We start from the raw sequence: 16,245 nt of genomic DNA on the forward strand, positions 1-16,245 counted from the left end.
CTAAACTTCAGAATCACCCCTACACTATTTCTCTTTCCATCCACACCATTAAAGAACAGTTTAAACCCACCTCCAATGTTCTTGGCCTTACTCCCTTTCCACTTGGTCTCCTGAACACAAAACATATCTACCTTTCTCCTCTCCATCATATCAGCTACCGCTCTCCCTTTACCAGTCATAGTACCAGCATTTAAAGTACCAACTGGAACCTCCACTCTCCTCCACTTCTCCTTTCCCTGCTGTCTCTGTAGACATCTTTCCCCTCTCCTCTCCTTCTTCTCCTTCGGCCAACAGTAGCCCAATTTCCACTGGTATCCTGTTGGCTAACAATACTCGTGGCGGTCATTGGTAACCCGGGCCTCAACCGATCCGGTATGATTTTCTGATTTGTGATCCGCATATTAGATTTGGCACATGTTTGCCCTTCCTAACACAATCCTCCCCATTTATCTGGACTTGGGACCGGCACTAAGAGTGCACTGGCTTGTGAAACCGCGATGGCTGGGTTATATTGATAAAATTAAGTCATTAATTAAATTGGCAGCAATTACATTTGATTAATTCTTCCATTTATATCATTTGATTTACATTTGTTTTTTTAATTATTATTATTATTTTTAATGATTAAATAATGGATTAAATATATAATCTACTTAACTGTTTTACTTATTTTAGCATACTTTAAGTGGGAGGTTGTAGCTCAGTGGTTAGGGCATTGGACTTTGGCTTGGAAGGTCACAAGTTCAAATACCACCACCAAGCTGCCACTGTTGGGCCCTTGAGCAAGGCCCTTAACCCTCCCCGACTCAGTTGTAAGTCGCTCTGGATTAGGGCATCTGCCAAATGATCTAAATGTAAACAAATGTCTTCATTCCTTCATTCAATATGTGGAATTGTCAGGATTTTCTCCTTTTAAGAGAAATTCTTTAAGCTGTTTATATTCTTGAAGCTATATTTTAAATATATATTGGAATATTGGATTCTGAAGGTTGTGTAAATGAGAAAAAAAAAAGAAAGAAAGAGGCTAATATTTGACTGAGTTCAATCAACAGTAATGAAAAAGAAATTATACACTGTGGATGTTAATATAAACATAAAAGAGAACTGACCAGCTTTATTGATTTTGTTAATAATATAGGCTTTGTGATCTATTATAGCCAGGTGATGAAGTTTATAGGGCTATAGCCACAGTTGAAGAGACATTTAAGTATTGATTTAAGGGAATATATTTTTATTAGTGAGTCAGCGGCAGTGCCATATAGTAAGAGTTTAAGAACCTGGTGTCTGGGCTTCATGTCTTCTTCTGATGAACTATTGATCATTGAGCTTAGCTGCAAAACACTACAATTTTCTAGTATTGGCAATTGTGTTGAATTGCTAACTAGCTAGCCAATATGATGCTAATATGATAATAACTATTTTCCATCTTGGCACTTAAGTGGGGTTTCCAAAAACAGGCTACAACATACATTATATTGCACAGTGATTTACCCAAAGCCACAAATAGTGATGTTAATCAAATTAGTTGGCTACAAATCAGATTATATAATGATCATTTATAAAAGTATTTATTTGTATAATTTTTCTAGAGATTTGAGAGAAATTTTTACCACAATGTAAAAAAATATATATATAAGTTTTTTTGGCTACATTGTCTAAAATTTTATCTCTTAAATTTAGTAACTAGACACCATTGATAGAAAAATTCCACAGATGTGATTTAGTCCAGTCCAGCTTTTAAATCCAAATGATATCCTCTAGTATAAAAACTGACCCAAAATAGCTATAGAGATAGCTATAGGACTAATGTGTGTAGGTAATATTTATAATTGTATAGGTTTTGCATTGTACTGTAGTACACTGCATTGTAATATACCACAAAAGAACTTAAAGAATAACCTTAAAATGATGTTCTCTGGAGACTACATTATGTCTCACGAAGATCCACCTTTTCTTTTAATGCCATCGCACCACCTTGATTTCCTGACTAGCAGGTGAAAGGCTGTGAAAATGAAATAGGCTTGGATTGCACTTTCAAATCTTTTTTACCACAGATGCAGGGAAAAAGAAAAGTGTTGTTTTCCATTTTATACTGAAATTGTGTTATCTTCTTAGGGGGAAAACATTTCCTAGTGGAGAAACATCAACCGTTTTTCAACAGTTTCCAACTTTAAATAAAAGATAAATGGTAATTGTATTGCAGTGCAGTAGAAAGCAGTTATCCATACTGTTTATACACAGCCTGTCTAAAAGTTTGGAAACATCTAGTCGTTTATCAAATTTTGAGACACATGCATGCTCCTTTAGTTGTATGCAAAAAAACTAGGTGAAATGCAAAAAAAATACAAGGATTGGACAGTGAATAACTAGAACAAGTTTCTGTGGACAGATCAGTCCAAATCTGACAATTGTGACTCTAACAGAAAAACTTATGTAAGACAGAAAACAGGAGAGAAGATGTTGGCAAACCTCCCACGGTCATGATTTAATAATTTAACACATGCATTAAATGCATTACAGTCTGGACTGCAGCAAATTGGTCAAACTTCACCATGCAACTACTGTATATGGAATGGCCTGCCCAGTCACCGTACCCACATCCTATTGAACTGCTCTGATGAACTGGATTGAAAGGTCAGAAAAAAATTATCCAGCTAATGAAGAACACCGTTGACAAGTTTTACAAGAGGTGTTGCAACATATTTCAGGAAAATGTTTGGAGAAACTAACTGTCTAGATGCCCAAAGTGTAAAAAGCTTGTATTCATGCTTCAATAAAAATAAATATCTGTACATTTAGACATAGACTTGGTGTATCCAAACTTTTGACAGGCACTGAAAGAAACAGTATCTCAAAATTCTTCAGTGATTCATGCTTATACAGGATACAAGCATGTGGGTCAAACCAGAGCTTGGGTTAGTTTCTATCCCAGTCTTCCCTTTCCGCTTATCTATGAAAAAGATGCTACCAGGGAATTGGTTACTTTTATTTACCTCTAGGTGTGAATTTGTTTGCAACCCTGCACAGTTGCCATTAAGGGTGTATACCCTGTATCCTGTATAAAAAGGATAGTGCTTAGTGAACATAAATGGATTTCACATAATGCGGATGCAAATTTTATACAGTATTTTTATGCATAAAGTCTTAATTTCACTGTATTATTTCTTGTTGTTTATTATTAGAATTTCTTGAAATAATAAGTGAGATAAGCAACATGTTGCCATTTATGTAAATATAGACTGTCTTACCTAAATGTATTGACCATAAATGCAGTCTCTGCTTGCTGTAACTTTCTTCTAAGCTTCAAGGAAGTAGATGCCTGCCTGCCTGCCTGTCTGCCTGTCTGTCTGTCTGTCTGTCTGTCTGCCTGTCTGTCTCTCTCTCTCTCTCTCTCTCTCAGACAAGATGTTACTAATCAATGTCAATGGTGCAATGTCAAATATGTCCTATGGAAGGACAGTTTACTAGTAGTAATGGCAACCTAGTGGTCTCTTGCCTGGGGGTCTGACAGCAGCTCAGCATCAGTCTATTTGTTTTCTACTGGGCATGTTCGTGTCTGTTGTTTTTTTGTCATTTTTTTTTTTTACTTGTTTCACTGCATGCTAGAGGTGTAGCATAGCAAGATGCCACATTCCCTTTGAGCCTTGAAAACACTCAACTGGATCCTCCATTTCTCAAAATACAAGCAAAGCAAAGCATCAAGCAGCTGTCCTTAAACAGGCAGGTAGGGGCATGCACTTTTACTGGCTAAACAAATGAGTCACTGGCTATCTTCTAATGAAGACTAAAGGCCTATCTTTTTAGCAAGGCCTGTGATGAACATTTCAATGAAAAAAAAACCCGACAAAACTTTTTTCTCTTTTCAGGTTTGAACCAGCCTCCCATTGGGGTTTTAGCACAATGGTATATTCTCAATCCCTGACTAAGTCCCTGATTCCTTCCACATTCTACTTACTGTAATACTGCTCTTGTGTATCTTGTTCATTCACTACACATACAATGGAAATATGGGGAGTGTTAGATTTGAAAAGAAATGCAAACCAACACTACTCTCCTAAGCAAGGCACTTAACCTCCAACCTCTCAGTTTAGCAAGTACTATTGTAAGTCGCTCTGGCTAAGAATATCTGCCAACTGCTGTAAATCACATTTTTATAATCTGTAACACAACTATGTCATACTTACAGTATACAACTATAAAGATAATAAAAAATACCTAATTCATGTATGACTTACATAAATACCTTATATATGGATATACCTTATAAGAATAATATACGAAAATTGACCTGAAAGTTAAAACTCTGAATTACTGATCGAAAGGTTTCTGGCAGTGGTGTCCAATCTTTTCCACAAAGGGCAGGTGTGGGTGCAGGTTTTCATTCCAACCAATCAAGGGAGCACCTGATAGTCAATGAAAATGAAAATCATTAGATTTAAACAGGTAGACATTTGGTGTTGCTCTTGCTTGGTTGGAATGAAAACTTGCACCCATACCGGCTTTTTGTGGAAAAGATTGGACACCCCTGGTTTAGGGTATGAACCCCAGCACTTAAGCAAGCCCTTTAACCCTCTCTGTCCCTCTGTATTGTAGCTGAACCTGTGCTCTGATGCCAGCTCTGAAATAGCTCGGGTGTGCAAAGAAAAAAGAAATCACTGCGCTCTAACGTGATAAAAACTTCTCCTTTTCTTTGTTCGTATGTAAACGATGCTGCCAGAAAGCATGGCAGATGCTGTTGTGGCATTTCACGACAGAAACTTTCTATAGCACTAAATGCAAATAGCACATTAGGTCTGTGACTCACATCAGACCAGAAACTTATGAACAATTTTCAATGATTTTTCTCTATTCTTTTTTTATAATTATTTAATCACATAGTAAGTTATAGCATTCACACAGGGTCATTAACAGAACCCACCCAACACTTCTATTATAGCCGTCACATAGAGGCCTTATTATTATTATTATTATTATTATTATTATTATTATTATTATTATTATGGGTTATAATACCACAAAATATCTTGAGGCAATAATTGCTATTAATAATCTGGGTTTAAATGGCTCTTTTTTATAATATAGGATTTCCTTTCTTTTCCTGTGTGGACCCTCACTGGCACTCCTACCTCTAGCACGCTTCCAGCTTTATCTGATCACCTGACGCGCCTCCTCCTCCTCCTCTTCCTCCTCTCGTGCCGTTTCTGCGCGCCCTCTGCCAGACACGCAGCTCAGCTCAGCGCGCGCTCATACACGCGCACACGCACACGCACAGCAACACACACTTCCGCGCAGTGCCACAGCGGGAAGTGTGTCCAAGCGAGCACTCTGTGGTGGGGTGTGTGTGTGTGTGTGTTGAGGAATAAAGCACCACGACGCTGCTTCCTCCCGCGCGTGCGTTTATTCGTCCACACTCTCTCTCTCTCTCTCTCTCTCTCTCTCTCTCACACACACTCACACACATGCACAGTCCAAATAAGTGATGAGATTGAGAGAAACAGATGCCGCCGCACTTTTCCTGCACGTTCAGGTGGAAGCAGAGCTGAGAGCGCGCGCCGTGTTTTCCTGCGGTTCTCCGACTGTGACTCACGGTGCTCCTCTTAACCGCGCGTGCTGAAGGTGCAGCGATGATTCCGGCTCCCAACGCCAACTGCATGCAAGGTATTGAACGTGTGTGTGTGTGATGGAAAGAGAAAGAGACGGAGAGTGTGTTCGTGCCATGGCATTGTTTCGCGTTCGTCTTTTGTTTTGTTCGCAGCCTAGACCTGTTTATTAAATCACACTCCTACATTAGAGCGCGTTTTCAACATACATGCATTGATTTGATTTATTTTAAGGAAGTGATTGACGTGTGTGTGTAGTACGTAGTCCGTTTTAAAATGCAACACGGTTTCACCCCTGGATTAGGATAGACAAACGTGTAATAGAATTGGCAAACTTTCCCTGGCATTGCACGGATTATCCTAAGGGATTTGTAGGCAGTAAACCTGTGCTCGGGGCGCTATCGAAATTCTTTCAGTTACAGTGCGTTGCGTGGGATTTCCACTATCAGCAAGTCTGGTGTTAAAAGGTTTATTGGCGAGAGACTGCAATACTTACTATCAAGACTAAAAGTGCGATTTAAAAACTGGGGAAGTCCTACTTCCATGGCTTTTCAGCAATGATCAGTGCACTTTGATCTCCAGGTTTGATGATGTTTCCAAAATAATATTTATGAAAATGAAACGTAATTAGGATTTCTATAGTCCTTATCTACGTGTAAGTCATTTAATATAACCAATAATGATCCGTATATCATTTGCTGACAAAGATCCAAACCTTCAAACAAGCAAACGAAACATATCACTTTAATGACCAGATCTACATCATATGTTTGTGTGAACACTGCAGGCATGTACACAGGTGCCTCTTTGTGAATCTATGCAAATCTGTATGTGTCATACTTTGATTTGTAACTTAGTAAAATTAAAATACTTGCGCTCAGATCTACAAATTGTTCAAACACACCTAGGTGCAGCAACCCCCTCAATTTAACCCCTGATGTGCATTCCCCCCCATGGTCTGTAGTATAATGGAAATAAACAGACATCATGATTTTTGGGTTATTTTGGTTTTTCTTTAGGCTGGCGGCTTTGTACTGGTGGTCTTTCCCGGTTGTGAATACACCCTTATTTTAGACCTGAATTCTACTCATTGAGCGATTTCTTGATTTAAAAAAAGCTTTAATCCTAGTTTGGGAGCACTTGGTCGAACATCTGGTGGATGCCACACTCTTGACTTTCCTTGGTTTCAAGTGCCTGCTAAGCTCTCGTAGAGGGGCTTCCTGCCTGATTCTTCTTATTAGCGGTGCACAAGTTAATGAGCGTGTAATTGAAACAGCACTGTGTGCTGCGGGTGATACGAACAGATCCAGGCTCATGCTTCAGTGAGTCTAAGCTACTTAAGTGTAGAAAGGTCCAGAGTCCAGTAAATCTCTAAATATGTGACTTCCCTCTTAATTCTCCTCTCAGTCTGGGCACAAATTCAATAGTTAAGTCGAGTATGGCAGGAAATGAAATCAGTATAAAGTCCTGGACTCTATGTCCACAGTTGGCAAATGTTGTCTTAAGGTATCTAGCATTATAGATGAATAGAGCAATGCAGGTCAGGTTACATGAGGCTCGAGGGATACACACACCTGTGCTGACCCAGTCCTTTAGCACCTGCCAGTTCATTATCGTAACTAAACCATTTGTTATCACATCAATATCCATTTGGAGTTCCTTTCAGTGAGGTCAGAGCTTTTATTTGTCCTAGCTAAGTAGATTAGCCTGCTGTAGGTGTAAATCAGCTAAAACATTTAAACTTTGGGGGTGGATTTCAAGATTAGCTTTTTGAAGAAGTAGCAGTATCAGTGTGGCTTAACGAAGCAGAACTGCAGCAGTCGTGTAGGACTTGATGCCAGCTTGAATTAAGCTAGCTGCTTCTGAGCAGCCGATCTGTTCAGAGTAGAATCTTTTTTGACATGGTCTTAATGATTCACATTTCATTAAAAAGATGTGTGTAGGTGGTGTGTTTTTTAATTTTATTTTTTACTTACACATTTTGCTGTGAGTCAAAGAAAACATTAATGCTCTGTTTTGTAAACAGGAGTATTATCTGTTAATAGCATATCATTTATTTTAATGAATCTGTTTTGCATGTGATATCGCTAGCTATTGAGTGGAACTGTTCAATGAAGTACTAAGACTTTAGTACCAGAACACTGTTTTTTTTTAAAATAAATCCTCCTGTTTATAGCTATAACACTTGTGGGAGTTTGTTCGTATACGTTTAAAAATCAAGGTGCCAGAAAAGTGATTGAATAAATTTAGCATTTTTTTTAAAAGTTATTTTTCAGCTTTTTGATGCATGAGCCTTTACCCGGTTTTTGGAGGTTTCTCGTTGAACTAAAGAATTATTTCCTGCTGCAAATGCCTAAAATTGTAAAGAATATTCTTTATGGCTAGAAATGTAGTTTCAGTTCTTTAACAGAAAATTGTTTAACTCAACTTTTATATGAAATACAGTCTGTGTTTTAAGGCGTTCTCTCTTGTTTTTGCCCGTCATGGGAAATAGAGGACTGAGAGAACTGCTGCGATGTAAAATAAATCCTCATCAGTTCTACACATATTAATTAAACAAGGCTAAAAAGGTCAAGCATTTTATTTTTTAGAAAACCATTTATCACCATTCCAAAGACCCAAATTACTTTTTAAATTTAAACACAGAAGTATACACTATAAAACATAATGAACACTAATAATTTGCAGCTTCCAGGTGTGGGCATGTCACAGCTCATTTAAATACACACACTCCTGCAATAACAATGTATTATATTTCAGCTTATAGCTTCAAATGGCTCCCAATAAAAGGAGTGTAATGTTTTGTTTATTATGGTTATTATGTCATGGTCAGCTAAAACCAAGCCCACACACATTCACACACTCATTTGCATCTAGGGGCAAATAAGCATAGCTAGTCCACCTACTGGAATGTTTATAGAAGGTGGCAGGAAACCAGAGAACTGAAGAATCCACACAGACTCTCAGAGAAAATTCTAAACACCACACAGTCTATAACCCGAGCTCAGGAGCCAACTCGGGTCACAGAAGCTACCCTGAAGTGGCAATAAAAATGCACACAAAAGAAATGTGTACTAAAGCAGAGGTTTTGATCAGTGTCCAGGTATTAAACTGTTTTTATGTCTTCCATGTTTTTAATGTTTAATATTGAACACAAACAAATGCATTCACACCTGCTGACTGTTTATGGGACTTAACTGAATAAAGCTGAATTCATCAATTTGATGACTTTAACAAGTAGTCAGTTTATTGACATCTAGGAAAATTTGCAATTGCTTGAATGCTCTGCATTGTATACTATGTGGACAAGTTTGTGGGCACTTAACAATATGATTTGTATGTGCGCTTTTTTTTTTTTTTTTTTTTGCTTATCCTATTCCCAACCATCACATTTAGCCCCTACCTGCAGTTACAATAACCTCCACCCTTCTGGAAAGATGTTCCACTAGAGTGTGGTTATGGAGATTTTTGCTCATTCAACCACAAGGGTGTTAGTAAAATCAGGATTTGATGTAGGTTGAGGAGGCCTGGGGTACAGTCAGGATTCCAGATCATTCCAATTGCATTCAAAAGGGTTGAGGTCAGAGCTCTCTAGCAGGTCACTTAATTTTTTTTTTACTCCTAACCAATATACATCATATCTTCAGAGCTTGCTTTATGCACATGGACAATGTCATGATGGAACAGGCTTGGGTCTCCTAGTTCAAGAGAAGGGGAAATTTAATGGTACCGCATCCAAAGATGTCCTATACAATTGTGTGCTCTCAGCTTTGTGGTAACAGTTTTAGGAAGAACCACATATGGCTGGAAAAATCAGGTGTCCATATACTTTTATACATATAATGTATGTGTGTGTTGCAATAGGGAAATTGGATTGGTTTGGCTATTTGTGACATTCAGCTTTGCACGCACACTGCACGTTGATGATTATTAGGAAATATTCCCAGTATCTGTCTGAAATGTGCCTGCAGCCAAAACACTATATTGGAAGAACTAGGACCTTGGAGTGTATTTGAAAGCCCTTGGTTTCCTTTCCAAGCTGGCTCACAAATGTGACTGAAATATTAATAAAAGTGTATTAGTAGCATTTAGGGAATGGTTAAATTCGAACAAATAGAAGTGCCACAATGCACAACAAAACAAAACAAGTCGTATTTATTTGAATCACATGCCGACGCTTTGTGTGGGTGTAACCACAAATTGAAAAGTAAAAAATATAATTTATTTATAATTAAACATGCTTCAAGTATGTTTGGAAATTGAGTAAATGTATGCACTAATCTAAGCGTGTGTTTAATTCAATATATTTTCTTTTGAATTTGCAGGCATTTATGTAGACACATTAGTAAATAAATGAGATAGATGAGAGCCCAGGTCTTCATGTCTTGCAGTGACATATCAATAAATGTGTTTTTTTTTTTTTTCTCGGGCTGATGCTAGCTAATTTGTTCATGTTAATGAAGTCTTCTCTGTTAAGTTGTTCTTCATTTGCAGTAGAAAACACACATCACCTGTTGACCCATGCAGGGTTTAATTTGAATCAAAAGGAGAAACAGTGTAGTTATTGAGTTTTCTAAGACCGCGAGATGGCTGCTAACTAAGATGTAGCTAAAACACACATTTTTAACCTTTTAATCTGTGATCAGACTTGGGCTCAGGTAGGAAACAAGTGTGTTGCACACCACTCTGGAACCATGGTGATTACCTTCTCAGATTCTGGCATCCCGAACTCAATCTTGATTAGATAGCCTTGGATAAAGTTTGAAATGCTCCACATGCATTAGACATGGCTGGCTGTGTTTTGGCTAAAAGTGGTATAATAAATTCTTCATTTATATATATATATATATATATATATATATATACACACACACATATATATATATATATATATATATATATATATATATATATATATATATATATATTGTGTGTGTATATATATATATATATATATATATATATATATATATATATATATATATATATATATATATATATATATATATATATATATATATATATATATATATATATAATTTTTTTTTTTTTTTTAATAAACCCAGAATACACTCTTAGGCATTTATGACTGACTCATACATGTCTAATTTCAAACATATTCAGGTATCTGTGTAAGTTTATGTTAACTCTAATGTCCTTTTTGTCCTCTACCCATTGCCAATGAACTGTATAGTCCACAGGGTGGCAGAATTTTGACTTTAACTGACTGAAACTGATGGTGCAACTGTCAATCAATCCTCAACAAAATGTTTCACTGGGTGTTTGTTTTAGACAAAAGATACATTGGACGCTTACAGAATGCTAGAGATAGTACTTCAGAGAAACCCTTAAAATGATTTATGTAGAACATCACACAACAGAGAGTTTTAGTGTTACAAAATCTTTTAAGCAAAAATGCTTTAAAATTCATAACTGTCTATCAATAGTGAAAAAACTTGAGGAACTCGCTTAGTTGTACCGAAGATCTTGTACCTTTAAATTTTATTCTATAAAGAAGACATTTTATGTAAGAAAACTAGTTTCCATGTGGTCCATTTGAATTAAAAGTGAATTACACTTGAATGTTTCACTCCTGTTTACTGCCCTATTCCATTTACTAGATTATGTGCTGTGTAAATATAGGAATGAAAAAACAAAGGTAAAAATCTTGTAAAGCTTTAAGTTATGTTTCTTTTCTTTAAAAATCCCTGATATCAGCAGTTTGATGTCCATCATCACAAAATAAATCCTTTACAAGCTCCTGATATCATCATCAACAGTGGAGCCCTTGAGACAGTGCACTATGAGAAAGGAAAACATTCCTTCACAGGGGTTTTGCACTGAAGGAGACAAAGCTTTGTATTCAAAGTGCATGACTCCCCAATCTTTTGTCAAGTATCTTGAATCTTCAAGACTTCAATTACAGAAAACATGGGGAAGCTATTATATCAATATTTTATGTTCTTAAAATAAGAAAAAAGAGCTAGGAATGGAATGGCACATTTTTATATATGGAAATGTATTCTTTTTTTTGTGTGTGTGTTGGTGGGGTAGTAGACGATTTTTCCCTCAGGCTGTTAAGAAACTATCATGAAAGCTCTGACACGTTCAGCTCTAATGTGTGCCAGATTCAATCTTCTGCTCGTAATATCTACAGTTAATTAATATTCTCCTGCTGGTGACGAGAATTAGGGGTCGGCTTTAGCAAGTACACCGATAAGAACTGAAACTCTGCATGAGCCAGAAATGAAAAGTGTTCCTATGTAAATGCATTAGTGTCATATTAATACTGTAATTGTAATGTTCTACATTGAGCAAGAGTAAACTAGCTCGTAAAACATTGTATGGCCTGAAAAGAGCTTTCTGTTGAAATTGACATCTTTTAGAAGTTCAAGAAAATAAATGTTGCTTTGTCTTTTGTAGCCTTATCGCTACTTTAGGTAAGTAAAGTCAGGGATATCGGACAATTGCTTAACGGAAACATTGGATCTCAACAGGCAGTAGACCTTACACTGCACTAGATCTCCAAGTCTGATAAGTCAGTGTTGCCAACATGTTAGGTTAAAGAACACTTATTTGAGGTGGATTTAAATGGTATTATATGTAATCTGCATTCAGTGCTAATTCCTCTGGTCAGTTATAGTACATCTAGCTGGAAAGTTGACGTTTGTTATAAGGACTTGTTTGTGAAAGGTATTATGTTGAGTGTTACTATAAGTTAACATCCTGTATAATTCCAGCTTTGAGGGGAAACAATGTACTGCACTGATTCAAATGAACAGATAAGGGTGTGGTTGGTTTGTTCTACTACCAATACGAGAAGTGCACAGGTCTAAATATTTTAACAACTGTGGTAGTAAGGTATAGACAAATATATGGAAAGTACATATAGACGTACTGAACCCACCCTCTAGTTAGGAGTCATGCTGTGTATCTAATCTTTGATTAAAGTGGTCATGTGTCATAGGCGTTTGCACCAGCTCAAGTAATTTTTCCTCACAGTGAGTGACTCAGACTTCCCAAGGCTACAATTATTATGTTGCCCTCATTTGATCTTTGCACTTTAACTTCAGATCTGCAGAACAGTAAGACCACAATGATAAATTACTAAGCATGTATAGCAGAAGGTGTGAAGTTTTTTTATATACAGGTAGTCGTCGACTTACGACCACAATTGGGACCGACAAATTGGTCGTAAGTAGAGTAGGCTATATGTACAGTACTGTGAAATGATGCTGGAAGCTGGTAAAAAAATAACGTACGCCATACTAGCGATTGTGGTCGTACAGTCGAATGGTCGTAAGTTGCACAGGTTGTAAATCGACGACTACCTGTGTGTGTGTGTGTGTGTGTGTGTGTGTGTGTGTGTGTGTGTGTGTAAAAAAAAAAAAAATATATATATATATATATATATATATATATATATATATATATATATATATATATATATAATATTAATTATAAAATAAAAATAAAAACATTGCACTACAACTAGGGTTGAATGGTGCTGATGTGATTGAAGGTTTAAGTCTTGCCTCTATTTTATTATTAATACAGTACAAACAAACGAACTAGTCAAGCAAGAACAATAGCACCACCATCTGTGTAAAAAATTTATATATAAAACAAACAAAAAAAAAAAAAAAAAAAATATATATATATATATATATATATATATATATATATATATATATATATATATATATATATATATATATATACACAAAAGAATTAGAATCTGGGGGCTGACTTTTTCCTAGCTTGGTCTGTATAGTAACACAGCATTCACTCATGTCAAGCAATGATCTGTGCATTGTGAGTAATTTGTTTTTGATCATTTAAATGACAAATCCAAAATATGCATGATCACATATAAGGTGGATTTTTTTTTTTCTCCATCCCATCTTTTTTAATGCATTTGGAGCAGAAACTAGACTTATAATAGAATAATCTTTGTCCAATCCCAGTACAGGTTGTACAAAGTTGTTGCAGAATTGTAAATAATGTGATTTAACCAAATGTGCTGGTTAACTGCAAGCACAGCTTGTTTTTCTTGCTTATTGTTCAGAAAAGACACAGCATGAATACAGACTTGAAACAATTGATTTTGAAGAAAAATCTTGAAAAAATAGCAATCCGTCTTCTTGTGTGTAGTGAAGTGTATGCTCAACCTTCCATTCTTTCACAGTTGTGATTAGCCATCACCGAAGATACCAACATCAAATCCAAGGTGTACTCCCACCTCAGATCCAATCTTCCCAGGACATGCCATGGACTTACTAAAAATAAATGTGTATGTTGGGTAGATGTTTTTATTCTCCTCAAAGACTGGCCTAGATTTATAAATATTTGTGCCCGTCGAGATTTCTGATGAGCTGCTTCTATTAAATTAACTCAGCTTTGGATTGATGGGATCAAACTGACCAAATTTCTGATGAGCCCTTTTAAGAAAGTAAGTAGATTAGCTGCAGTGCATTGGCTCGATTCTGTCAATCTCACACACCGGCCAAACGTAGATATCAGCCTTCTTAATAGCTTGGAGCTCTAAATGAGAACCCGTAGCTAATTCGGTAAGTCTCCCGAGATCCCATTTATTAGCATCGCCAGCGTTAGCATTTTGAAGCTACTCCCCCTCATCCTCCCAGAACCTCTTTAGTGGTATGAAGTGTATAAAGTTAGTACCCAGAGCCTCATTTTATTGTCACACAAGCCAATCTACTAGAGCTAATAGATAAGTCATTGTAACTTACAAAACAGGGGCAGAGATTTTGCATGTTTATGTAACATTGCTCATATTATTTAAGCAGTGTTTTTCTCTAATCCTATCAACCTATGCATTAAAAGCACTCATCTTTGCCTTGAGAAAAGGAAAAAGACTCATTGCAAAGCCATGAATTCTGATCAGGTTCAGTTTGTGCACACAACATGACTGGCTGTTCTGTTCAGTTTGCTGTCATTTTTGCAATAATAGGATGGTTGAGGAGTTTGGGAGAAGCAGGGAGAAGAGTGGTGATAGTGTAGTGACAAGGAGCCTTCTGACACTTAATTTGAGAAATTTCAAAGCATGTTCCTCCTCCTTAATTACGGATTCTGAGGTAGCAAATGCCATCATTTCAGAAAATTACCAGGCAAATTCTTTCATTCTGCTTAATGAATGGCAAGTTATTTATTCACGGGTTTTGTTTCCTTTAAATTTTAGCCAAAGAGCCTATCTAAGGATGATTGCTGTCTTACTTCACACTCTGTGTCTCCATGCAGGCCTTTCCGTGTGTGTTTCTTTTGTCTTTTATTCCTTTTGGGCAGCATTCTGGGTGTATGCATTCTTCTTTCTGTCATTCATTTTTCTTACAGCATTTCATCTGAAGGCAGTTGGATCCTTTCTATTTTCCCCTGAAACCTTACTGATGTCTAGTTTCATGTTTATGGTAATATGCCATATTCTCTTTTAAGGACCTCACAATTAATTTTTTTGTGTGAAATAATTCATGAACTTATTTGAATTCAAATGTATTCTATTGCAAAGAGAATATTCACAAACACTTTAAAAAAAAAAAAAAAAAAAACCTCCAAGGAGATATTAAGATAATGAGGGCAGTCATTTGTCTGGCACCTTGACGAGGTGATGAGGAAGTGGCCCTGGACTGCTTTTATGTGCACACATTATGCATATCAAATGGTGTCATAGCAACCAGTGAAAGCCTTCATTAAATGCCGATCAAGCCTTTTGTATACTAATAAAGAGGCAAAAGCATAGACCTAAATTGTTTTAAATGCTGATTGGTAGCTTCAACATCACAGGTACAAAATTTTGAATAATTTATAAATTAGAGTCAAACTGTGAAATGAAATGACACTTTTTTTTCCTCTGACAAGAAGATAGCACTGAGAATGTATTTTGAGGCACTTCATTAGAGTTCAATACCAAATATAATCTAATGCATGAGTGCTGTAGAGCAGGTCTGTGTCATTGTTTTTTGTCTTTTTATTATTTAAAAAATGAGATCACATTGAGTAGGGGCACTTTCTTCTCGTAGTTACACAACAGAGCTCTATTTTGTCTTTCACACAGTTTTTGTTCCCTTCACACATATTACAATGCTGAGCACAAGCATCATTGCCAAATCGGAGACACTCGCATGCACTATTCATCAGCTGGAAATCTGAAAACCACGGAGAAATTAGATATTCGGCTTCTGCTAGATCTACTATTGTGAAATCAGTGTTGTGCAGTAGCATCACTTAAATTGATTTTCTTACGTATATGCATTGCAGCTTAATAGCATTCAAGTACCGTAGTACAACTGCTGTCATGTTACATTTTTTAAGTCGGATTCATCAGATGATTTTAATTTTCTGTAGCAACAGCTCTGACAGTAGTTTTAGTTGAAAGGCTTACAATATTGCTCTCATTTCAATGTGTTATCTTTACTATAGTAACAACTTACACTTATGGAAGCTCCCTTGGGGAAATGGATTATTTAGCATTTTTTGAAAGAGGCTTTAATGTTGGCACTTTGTAACAGACATACAGTGCCCTCCACAATTATTGGCACCCCTGTTTAAGATGTGGTCGTGGACTTCAAAAAATTCTCCTTTTTTTTTTAAAACAACATAGAACCCAAATGCGAAAAAAGAGAAAAATCCA

The 16,245-nt window shown here is 36.5% G+C and overlaps 1 protein-coding gene across 1 annotated transcript in view; it reads left to right on the top strand.

The window, feature by feature from the left end:
• Positions 1-5,198: 5,198 nt before the first annotated feature.
• hs3st1l1 (heparan sulfate (glucosamine) 3-O-sulfotransferase 1-like1) overlaps positions 5,199-16,245 on the top strand; it is a 39,962-nt gene continuing 28,915 nt past the window's right edge. The window contains exon 1 of the mRNA XM_046837865.1: positions 5,199-5,658. The gene's annotated coding sequence lies outside the window, so the exon portion shown is untranslated. The remainder of the gene's footprint in view (positions 5,659-16,245) is intronic.

The sequence above is a fragment of the Silurus meridionalis genome, chromosome 2 (genome assembly GCF_014805685.1).
Source record: "Silurus meridionalis isolate SWU-2019-XX chromosome 2, ASM1480568v1, whole genome shotgun sequence".
In the NCBI taxonomy this organism is placed as follows: Eukaryota; Metazoa; Chordata; class Actinopteri; order Siluriformes; family Siluridae; genus Silurus; species Silurus meridionalis.